We start from the raw sequence: 12,198 nt of genomic DNA, 5'->3' as shown, positions 1-12,198 counted from the left end.
CCACCCACAGCTTCGCACAGTGTTACCTTACAAGGCATAAACACACACAGATGTGCAAAATGTTACTTCGTCTAATGGGTATACGGCCGCACTTTCATATAGGTGTGTGTGTGTGTGTGTGTGTGTGTGTGTGTGTGTGTGTTGGAAGGACTCCAGACTTATCGCAGGAGAAACTCAGGTAAGTGAGTGGATTAGGACAGGAGGGAAACAGACTTTCCCGGCGGCCAAACACAGTTGCACACACGCATATTTCAGTCTGAGACATTGTCATACACACCTGCACTGTCACAAGAAAACTCGTTCATAACGAGCTCTCGCTCTCTGTAATATCTTGGCACAAACACGCTAACACGCACACACAGAGTCATACACAGACCTGCTTGGGAAGAAATCTGATTCCGTCTCTTACAATACATATTGTCATGCAGCACAATAGACAAAGAGCTTCTTTCAGTCGCTGAGGAATGAGGCGAGTTTGTTAATGTTGAAACACTCACACAGATATTATATCTCAGTATTACAGACAGAAAATATGAGAAATTTAAAACAGAAACACGGACAACCTCCTTCAAAATATCAGCGTGCGAGACGCCTGATGTGTTTTTGTTTTCCACCGCGTGTGTGCCGATGATAGAGGTGATTTACTCGCAGCAGAATGTTTACCAATTAGGCATCTGTCCTTTATTGTGTGCACCGTTGACAAATAGCAGCATGGAGCAATATGGGACCCTGGGTTCCTATCTGAACAAACGTGTGTGTTTGCGTTCACGCCTGTGTTTGTGTGTGGTCTTGCTCTGTGACCATCTGTTCCCATCAGAATCGAAAACCTCGAGTCACATCTGGTTTGAACCTGTTTAGGAGACAGAATTGGGTCGTGTCATTATTGATTTGCCACAATAACAAGTGCAGCGAGACGAATTCATGTTTCATTTTTAGCACAATATTAACCGAGCCTCTCTTTCCTTTGCACTGAGCTTAGTTTGATGAAAAATGCAGGCGCGTTGTCCACTGTGTTAGACAACATTAACTTTGAAACATCAGAGCTTAATGTTTCCCCCGAGTACGTGCATGCAGATGTAAGCATGCCCAGTGCATTAGCGGCATTTTTCCCAATCAATTATAGGAAACAAAATGATGACTGAAGGAAAACTATTAAAACCTGAGCAAAATACATGCAGAGAGTTCACATATATATATGTATATATATGTTGTAGTGGCAACAACACAGTTGCTTACCTACCTCAGTGACCTCGTGCCCAGACTCTGCTTCCTTAACAGAAGATGTGTCAGAGGGATTAAAGAGATCCGATGCAACAATTACACAACTGATCATCAATCTGTTGCCCATGTGACTGTTGAAGTCACTGGATTAAGCACCCTCAAGCAGCCCACCCAGCGACTCCAAGAAGGCGGGGTGCACTGATCTGTCATTCGGCAGATAACTGCGAACAACAGTAAGCAAGCAAAAAGGATGCAAGGGCAACATCCACAGCCTGCTGCTTCTCACTAAGAGCAACTCTACATTAGATCAGAGAGCAGCATTCAGACATAAATATTTTTTTTGAGTTTTGTTCTCAGTATATGAAACTATATTAGCATTTTAACACTTTAACACTTCAGCATATGTCCTTTTAGCTAAATGCAATTTTAAAATTTGGACTTTTTTGTGCAATTAGTCTTGTAACAGAAGGCAAGAAATTTAATTGCAAACCTTCACTGATATTTCCACTTCAGCTTGTATGTGTGTGTGCATGTGTGTGTCACAACACACAGTCTCCTCCTACATGCCCTTTGGCATGTTTGTTTCTTAGCAACAATCCAGAACACATCACGTATAGCAGATTGTGTACGGACACACACAGCTACAGGTGATTGATTGCTTCTGGACCTACTCATGGTGTAGTTTGACCTTTATTGCCACCTGCAAGGATGGGGTTATCCTTGTGTGTGTGTGTGTGTGTGTGTGTGTGTGTGTGTGTGTGTGTGTGTGTGTGTGTGTGTGTGTGTGTGTGTGTGTGTGTGTGTGTGTGTGTGTCTATTTGGGCAAATTAATGACATACTGAGAGACAGTCAGTGAACTGCAGTTTGCATCCCTAAAGGAGCTGAGCTGACACTTTACAAGGCAGGACACCAGTGGTCACTATGTCCTGCAATAAACTGCAACTGTAATGGCTGTAGAGGGCAGCTGGATAAAAATGGAAACAGATTCACTAACTCCTCCTTTCCAAAACAATAAATATGTCCCTGTCACCCCTGAGTTGTAATTTAGACACTTTTCCAAAACAACGGGATTGGAGGAAATTGGATTTAGCGGAAGAACTCACCCAGAGGTGACAGTAAGAGTCCAAAGCAGGCGGAGAATTGCCATAAATGGCTGTAGTGACCCTTAGACAGGAGACTGTATGCCCAGCGTGGAGTTCCTCGCTCTTTGTTTCTCCTTACATATAACTTCAGAGGACCTCGGCTGACATTAATGTACTGCAGACTAACTCGAACCATAAGAGTTGCTTCACTTTCCTAAAATAACACAATCTGAGCAGTTTAATCTTCACTTTAACGTCTGACTCGCTTGCCCCATTGACCAGCATCTCTCCACACTGCTAAAATGTGTGAGAGGGAAACACAGAGCTTCATTGGTAAAACATGAACTTCTGCTTTCCAGAAGCACAGTATGGCATCCAGTGTTACATGATGTGTGCACCTCTTGCTGAGTCAGGCTGCGGGTTAAAGGTGCCCAGCTTTAGCCATCTCTCTTGGGAGAAGAAGTGTCTTCTCTCTCTGCACCGCCAACAACATATTTTCTTGAGAGAGGTCCTGCACACTGCAACGCGTGGCTCAGTGATGACTGTCAAAACCTTACAGCTTTGCAACCCTTTGAAAGCTAAGATTCTTCTAGTTTGCGGCCTCCAAATGCTTTCCTTGGTATTCTTTTCTCGTTTTGTGCAGGAACAATTAAATGCTTCTTGTTTGGCATTTCTCATCGGCTGTGGATCATGATCAATAACAAGACCTAATTAAAATTTAAATGTCAAATTCTTTACCATTGCATTTTTTAATGCGACATAAATATATCCATCCATGCCCTTTTTGCTCTCCTGGTAAACGTTCAACAGTCTGGGAATTTTTTTTAAAATAAACTAAAAATATATATATACATTTTCTTTTTGTGAGGACTGTATTGTGAGGACATTGGCAATAAATGGCAAGCAAAACACAATGTGTGCCACTGGGGTGGAGAAATTCATTCTTGTCTTTGTGACACATAAATCATATATTTCGTGTTTTCATGTTTTCCTATTTTAGACACAAAGCATTCAAACTGTAGCCACAATCATAATTTGCATCTGGAGCTCTGTTTGTAATATTACACTTTAGCATTCCTGCAACAACTATTCCGGGAAAGCTGCTACCCAAACATCAGCATAGCTGTGTCTGATTCCTCCATTTGGCCAGCTAAAACAAAACCCTATTGACAGCACAGCTTCTTCCTAATGGCAACAGACGCCACAGTGTATGTGCTGCATGTGTGTGTGTCTGTGTGTGCAAAAACACAGTGTGTGTCACAGAAACTCGTTAGTTATGCTTTGATCAGCTCCGCCTGTGTGTGAAGCAGAACTCAATGAACGCATTGGGATGTGTCAGGCAAAAAAAGAAGAGTATTTGTGCTCTTGTCTTGGTGCAGAGAGTAATATCAGGTGTGTGTGTGTGTGTTTGCTTGTGCCCATGGAACAGTTGTCAGGAGAAGCATTATCTGAGGAGCCAAAGTTAACGATGAACTGACAGCAAAGGTGAAGATGTATATGCGCTAAGCATATGTGCGTGTGTGAAATAGAAAGTGCATTAATGATCCATCGCATGCGATATCAAATACTTGTGGTGTACTGTACAGAACTGTCAATTTAGGCCCCAATTAGGTGCAGTCTTGTTGTTCCTCAGTTTATATACACGGAGCATTCGCTCACACACACAGACACACACAAGCTAATGATGCGAGGTGACCTTGAAAAGCGTCTGGATAGCTCGTGTGTGTGTGTGGGCGTGTAAATGTATCCCAAGCATTTCCAGCTGAATCAGTAATGAGCATTTCATTACTTCAGCCTCAGTTCCCCAGGGAGGAAATACACACACACACACACACACACACACACACACGCATACAGAGCAGAAAGAGCATGGTACAAGGTAGCTGTAGATTATTCCCTCAGCAAGTGCTTATTAGAATTAAATTATATTATGATAGCGACATTTTCTTTAAAAGCAAAGAAAGAAAGGAGCCGACTTCGAACTTCAGTACATCCTGACATGAATGACTACTTTCTATGCAATCTTGCAATGAAAGCCGCGTGATTCTGATATCCTGTTGAAACCTTCAAGGGCACTGTACTGCAGTATTATTCACTGCAGTCATCTTGTTATTTACTGACTATAAAAAAGAGAGCATGGGTCCCAGTATAGCTCACTGGATTGAATAGGTGACCCACATGCCATAAAGCTATCACAGAGGCCTGCGTTTGAATCCACACCGAGGTCATTCACTGTGTATCTCTGTTTCCTGCCTTCTCTCATTGTCCTATCTTTATGAAGGCCAAAGAAATCAACAAATAAATACATATAAGAGCAGAATGGAAAACGATATGCTTGTCCTTTATGTTATGAGTATCTATAGAAACGAAACGCATCCTCTCTAACCCCTCTGGGTAATTTACCATCACATTTCCAAGGGAAAAGGAGGAAAAAAGGAAGAACACAGAGAAGGTTCGTGGATGTAGTAAAGGAGTACATGCAGAGGGTTTATGTGACAGAGGAGGATGCTAGAGATGGGGTGAGATGGAGGCAAATGATCCACTGTGGCGAAACCTGAAAAGAACAGGTGGAAGAAGAAGAAGATTTCCAAGCATTTTAGTAAGATTTTAAGAACGATACATTGTAACACCATAGTTACAGTTTATAGACGTCCCTTAAGTACCACGCGTGCAGGCAATCATTAAGTTAGTGTTTTAAAATGACGATAGCTGAGCATGTGTGTGCCTGTTCAAAGCACTGCTGTGCAGAACAGGAAGATTGGTGGGTGAAGGTGGATGAAAGAATGAAGCGAGCAGAGTGGCTCTTTGAAGGCTACACATCAACAGCAAGCCGGAGAGGGTGTTGCGGGAGGCACAGCTAGACAAAGCAAGGGCAGCAGGCTTCTCCAAAAGGTCAAGTATGAGAATAATAGCATCCCTGCAGAGAGGAGGACTAATATACAGATGATGTCGAATCAAATTTGCATGAACAAACTCCCCCAAGTGCCAACATGACCAGAAAGTCAGAGGTAAAGAGGGGCGGGCTGAAAATAAGCAAATAGATGGGTTGATAGACGAGGAGACAGGCAATGAACGGTGTGTTTGATAGAGGTTATGGGTGTGGCAGCATAAGTGAACCCAACCATGCCGCCGACCTTTTCCGTAGATGTGCTGTGATTTGCAGCATCTCACATAAAGTTTTGCTACTTTTATCTCTTCCGTGTTGAGCAGCACAGAGAGCTTTGCATAAAAGACGGAGCGTAAGAGCAAAGCGAATGTATAATTCTTTAATGAGCTGCATCTCCTAACCTGAGGATCTGTCATTAAACTCTAACAGAGATTAGCAAAAGCGAGATACACGACTGCACACGTACATCATTGATTCTCAGTCTCTTTGGCCCCACTGTTGCCCCCATTAATTGGTGTGTGAAGCAGTTAGCATCAATGCACCGCAAGCTGTGAGTTCCAAGCAACAAAATGATAAAGGAAAGCATCTGTTTAAAGAAAAATGCCCAGCCCAAGTGATTTCACCACAAAAAGTATCAGGAGCTAAAAATAAATAAAGTTAAATGCCGTATTTTTCAGACCACAAGGCACACCAGATTATAAAGCGCATTAAGCGAAACAAAACAGATGAACTCATTCTTTTTTGCTTCCTCCACTTCTGTAACATTGATTAATGTTGAATTCCCTCGCAGCTGCTCTATTCCTGTGTTGTTGCAGTATATTATGACTAACCTCGTATTGTGGATCTCAGTTGTTCTCATGACTGAAATTTGGTCCGTTTACAGCATCCTGCCATGCGATTGCATTTGTCCCTAACCATCGGGAACCCTCACGTTAACTTTTATCGAGTGGGAAAAAATGTTATTCATTCATCATTCATCCTCCAGCTTCACTGTGTTTATGTTATGCTAACATAGCTGTGTCGCTAGTGATCACGTAGCACATCATTATATACCAGCTAGCCCAACTTCAGTAACCCTACAAAAGTCGCTGTTTAGTTTTCTGTCTTCATTTATGTCTGAAGTGACAGCAGAGCTGTACGTTAAAAATTTTTCACAAATCTCTCAGTCAGAACATGCTATGTCATGTTTAGGTGGAAACTAGCGAGCTAACTTCCTGCTAACTTCTAAGTTTGTTAAATTTAATAAATTCTGTTTTCATGGATGCCTGGATGTTAAACTTAATTGTTACACCTGGTAAAGCAGCAACACTGATCATGTTATTACAGATGAAATAATTTAGACAGTTTTTAACTCTCAGTGATGCCTCAGTGTTCATTTGACTTTGGGACGTGAAGTGGATGGAGTTTTGGACCCAGATTACTCCGAGTCCGTGAGGCTCCTGCCTACGGTAGCTGTAATGCTCCAACAATCCATCAAGCGGTGCGGCTTCGTAGCTTCCCAAAGTCTCACCAAAATACTAAAACATTTTTTGACATATTTTGAGCGCCGTGTACCACATATAATCCGTTCAAGGTCAGTAAGCACAACCAGAATTCATACATAAAGTGCCCCGGATTATAAGGCGCACTGTTGATCTTTGAGAAAATTAAAGGATTTTAAGTGCGCCTTATAGTGCGGGAAATATGGCAATTCTGATAAATGTAGTGTCTGGCTCACAAATAGTGGAAAAATTAAGAACTTTCTTGTTCTTGTTTAGTTGTTTATCTGTTGGTTTACTTACTTCAGTGTAAAATGATAGGCAATAGTAGTGGGGAATCCTTATCAATAGAAAAAGCTGCAAAACTAATGAAAATATAGTTAAAAGATCCAGCAGGCCAGATTCAACTTTTCACCGGTCAGATTCTGGCCCCCGAGTCTTATGTTTGGCATCTCTGCAATATAAATTAACTACTTTATTTTCTTTCCCAGCAGTGTTGAGCTTGGTGGTCAAAGCGACATGGCAGAGGTATACTATGAAGCAGAATTAGTGGCTTAGCCAGTTAATGCAACCTTAGGAAAGGCCACTTCCTAGCCAGTAACATTGCCATGGTTATTCAGTGGAGGTGGAGGGCATACGCTGACCAATCAATTCTCTGGAAAATAGCATCACCATTCTTCTTTTAGGGAGGCTAATCAGGGAAAGACAGATTCTCAGCAGACGGGATTTTACTTGCCGCTTGAGTATTGTACTTTTTGACCTGACATGAAATTTGCAAGTCAGCTACCTAAGTGGTCATAAGCACCATAAGCAGTATATGAATTTAATCACATAAAAGTTGTACTTAATCTTCCCATGCCTTCATGACAGGGCAGTGAAACTGAAAAGTGTATGAATTTATACAGTTTTGGATCTAACTTGGCTGCATTATTGCATTATTATTATATTATAAAATAATCACAGGAAAAACACTGCACTGTAGTTACATTAATATTATTATTATTATTATTATTATTATTATTATTCAATTTACCTAAAGCTATGGCCGATAGAAACAATAGAAAACAACCAAATACACACAAGGAAAGAAAATACCTCCAACAAAGCAGCACAAAGAACAATAAAGCCATTTTAACAAATTCTTAAAAACTGTAAATGAGCTTCATCTTCAAAATCAGCACAGAGATCATATCAGGAACAGATCTGTTTAACACACAGCAAGCGAAACAAAACAAATCAGGTAATCATTATGTTTTCTATAACTTACAGAGTGCTTAACGAATTTATTATCACCATTTAATGAGAGCAGCAGCCCTAAATTAACAGTACTGGTAATTATCAAAATCAGTGTTTCTGCTTCCATAATGGTTAATCCGCCAGAATTGACAAACTCTTTAATCAAAATGATAGTTTAAAGCTAAAATATATAATTATTGTTGTCATTACTGGATTTCAAAGCGTACTGTTTTATAAAAAAGCAGAAAATGGTAAAAACACTTTATTATATTTTGAGTGAGATGCCAAATTACAGTTTTTTTTACTTGTATTCTTGAACAGAAAAAGAACCGCTTTAGTGCTTGAACGTTATGCTGGATAGCATGAATTCATTTTTTTTTTTTTAAAGAAACTGTCATTTTTTGTTTTAAACAGACTGTTGACAGATTTATATAAATATATTACATATATAATTATATAAAACATTTGTGTTTTCTTGTCTGTATAACAGGTAATCTAATAAATTTGCCTTTTTGTCTTTATAAGCAACTACAAGCAAGTATAAGAAGATAGAAAGACGATATGATGGGTTTGGACTGCCGGTGTGAAGCAGCAGTGGAATAGTGGGATATTGTTTGCATTTACTGCATGTTTTACACCCTGACGTTCTCCAGCGTATGCATGTACAAAGAAAGCAGTTTTATCTTATAGCACTGTTCAATTCGTTCATGAGGCTCGCTCTGGGAACTTTTATAGTCACCAGTGCCGATTAGAGGCCTTGCCAGACTTTTTATTGTTCTTCCTGGCTCCCTTTAGACAGCACTGGATGCTTATGAATGCAGATCAAACTGTACTCAGGCAGAGGGACAACATTTTTAATCAGTAGAAAACACTGGCCTTTCCCTTTAAAATGAAATAGCTTCTGAAGGCTTTGCAAACCTGGCTCCAGGGAATTGGTGGAGAGGCCAACAGAGCAACGCAGACAAGATGGAGGGAAGATAGGTGGGACAATGTGTACACTATCCTGTTTGTATGTCTATTATTTATTTCAGGTTTATGTTAAGAACCAAACACCGTCAGCAATTTAACCGTGACTTAAACTGTGCGTTTGCAGATTCCAGTGTGCTTCAGGAACAATGCACAGACTCACTGCTACTTGGCCATGAGAGATGGCACGTATACCCCACCACCACGTCCTTACTATCCTTATCGCTCCGTGTGTTACTCCCTTTCTCTCTTCCTCTTCCTTCATTGTCATCAAATAAGGACCCATGGGAGGACAGACCACCTGGTAACCATAGCTACAGGGATTGAGCACCCCATTGCGAGTAGTGCATTCACACATTCTCTTACAGACACACACACACAAATGCCTCTTGTGCTTAAAGAGTTCCTGAATATATTACCAACGAGTATGCAGCAGAATATAAACCAGCCTGTGGTCTTGGTGCTTTCCAGAGTGGTATTACTGGTTGTAAAGTGACTCATGGATACCTGGAGGTTATAGTTTCCCTATCTCAGCATTCAACCCCCCACAGTATAGTACAGCAGCTATGGTGATGTGGCATTTCATTTGTAAGAGAAGAGAAGAGAAGAGAAGAGAAGAGAAGAGAAGAGAAGAGAAGAGAAGAGAAGAGAAGAGAAGAGAAGAGAAGAGAAGAAAAGAGAAGAGAAGAGGTGATTACATTTACATTATTGACGTTATGGGACCTGGATGTCTAGGGAGACAGAGCGATCGGAGATGGGCCAGTTCAAGAAGGGATTGTGCTCGTTTAAGGAAGGAAAATCAATCAGTTTAATCTTGGTGAATTCCAGAAAAAGAGAGAGTTGAAATGACTAAACGACGTAAGAAGCACAGTAAAGATCAAGAGAATAAAAAGACTCAATGTAATAAATAAATGATACTATTAAATAACCTACAAAGAGGAAAGCTATATCTGACTGCTGATGCAGAAATCCATAAATCGAATCCATTAGCTTCAGCCTTTGCATTTATAGGCGTTTATCATATCGCTTTTCCACTGGTGACAGTGAAACAAATGCTGCGCCTGAACCTTCACCATAACAACGTTTTCGAAACGTATGACAACACCGTGTGAGAATGAACTCCAGCATGAGTTTGGCTGGAGTTCACCGTCTCCGTCTAATGGCACAGATAGCTTGAACTTAAGCTCCCTGCTTTTAACTGCTCGAGTGCTCGGATGCCTGTTTTTTTTCCTTTTGTTTTTGATCGGCGAGCATTGTTTGCCAACTGATTCTCCTCCTCCCGGCTGAGATCAACTCGCCTTGATGTGGAAAATGGACTTAAATCAAATAATAACAGACCGCGTGCTGTCTCGGCACAACTGAAGCAACTTCACGTTGCCCACGTAAATAAAACACATCCGTTTTGGAGCTTGACTTCTGCCACTCGCCGATATGGCCTGGCACGGCGCCTCCCTCTCTGCCCACACGCGCTGCCCTCGTCCCGCCTCAGCTCTCAACAAAGCCGAGAAATAATTATGTCAAAATATTTGCAAAAGAAATTCTTAATCTTTCTCATATCTGATAGATATGGGTTTAGGGAGGAAGAAGGAAAACACAATGGTATTTGAGTGTGTGTGTGTGTGTTCAAGGACGCACATACAGACATTGTAAGTCAAGAAGCAACACAGTACTAGATTTGTTTCTGTCAGTCAGTGCGGCAGAGAGCAGATACACATAACACATGCTGGGTTACACACAAAGACGCTTCAATCTCAGACATCGCAGATGAAACGAGTGTTGGGCACACAAACAAGAGGTCATAAAGATTCATTTGCACGCACACACACACACACACACACACACACACACACACACACACACACACACACACACACACTCTCTTTCTAATGCAAGCACAGTCTGGATGCTGTGCTATTCCTCTACTGTGAAATAATAAGCTCCACATTTCAGTGATTCGGATTTAGAGAAGTGGTTTGTAGGCAGAATTTTAAAGAGATAAAGCTGGAGAGCCTAGATTTAGTGGCAGCCGCATCTTTAAAAACAACACAGCAGCCTAAATTTATTCATGCAATAGAATTTTATTTACACTTCACCTCAGAATCACTGATGTAGTCTGCTGTACAGACATGCAAAGTACAAGTAGAAAAAAATTAAGAAATGGCTGTGTGATGTGAGCCTTGATGTGATTTGTGGGGTCTAGCTGATCCAGCATCACTCTTTCAGCTCCAGTGCACGTTAGCCTTGTTTATATGCATAGAAAGGGTGACAAGCAGAAAGAAATGCAGAAAATCCCATTCTGTCACTCTATATTGTGATTCTTTCTCCAGGCTTGAGAGACAAGATCCCAACACGCTGCCACCGGCTCGCTTAATCATAACCAGCAATTTTCTCTGCAAATAACCAACGTACCAGCTTCAGGCGGGAGGTTTGACTTTCCTCAGAAGTGGCACATCAAGGTTAGCGGAAAGGGTATGATAAATGTAGTGACAAATGCATTACTTTTAGCGTTCTTAAATAAGCAGGTCATGCAGTATAAGAAAACAAACAGAAGCGTTCCTCAGAGAGGGCTCATGGGGAAGCGAAAACGCTACCTTGTCAAAGTTATCTGAATGCTTGAGAAATAATCGTGATGTGCATATTTTCCAAAATACGGAACGGGAATGATGTGCGTGAACAAACTATCAATTAAAATCTTCTGCCACGTGTCATTGGCACTGAACTATTACTTTTTATGAATTTAAGCGATGAAAAGAGAGCTGTTTTTATTTTATCCTTTTTTAAAACAAAACACAAACCAACATGGGTTTCCTACCTTTTTTTTCAATGAGATTATATATGTGACCTGACCAGTTTACCTGAATCTGTTTCCCAGTCTCGGTTTTCATCCTACTGAAACTACATAACCCACTAAAAAATGTGACTTCAGTGATTTGATCTGGGAAAGCACCAATACAAACTCAGAGACTCCAGTTGCTTGTATGTGTTATGGGAAGTTGCGTCGCAATGAACGTGTTTAGGTTTCTTCACATTCAGCATGAGTTTTCAATTCAATTTCATTTTATTTATATAGCACCAAATCAAAACAGCAGTCACCTCAAGTCACTTTGTCAGGTAAAGCTCCTACAATAACTGAGAGAAAAGCCCAACAATCAAAGGACCCCCATGGGCAAGCACTTGGTGACAGTGGGAAGGAAAAACTCCACTTTAAAAGGAAGAAAGCTCCAGCAGAACCAGGTTTTGCACTGGCCCATTTCAAAGATTTTACCATTTTCACCATCTCAGCTTAAACAAACCAGGTTTGAAGAGAAGTGGCAGGTCTGACTATAAA

General features: G+C 41.0%; 1 protein-coding gene across 2 annotated transcripts in view; it reads right to left on the bottom strand.

The window, feature by feature from the left end:
* The window catches only part of gpc5b (glypican 5b), a 54,176-nt gene that overhangs the window by 2,427 nt on the left and 39,551 nt on the right, over positions 1-12,198 (bottom strand). The window lies entirely within an intron of this gene.

Source organism: Neolamprologus brichardi, chromosome 17, assembly GCF_056152115.1.
Source record: "Neolamprologus brichardi isolate AB-2024 chromosome 17, ASM5615211v1, whole genome shotgun sequence".
In the NCBI taxonomy this organism is placed as follows: domain Eukaryota; kingdom Metazoa; phylum Chordata; class Actinopteri; order Cichliformes; family Cichlidae; genus Neolamprologus; species Neolamprologus brichardi.
This window is presented reverse-complemented; position numbering and strand designations above follow the sequence as displayed.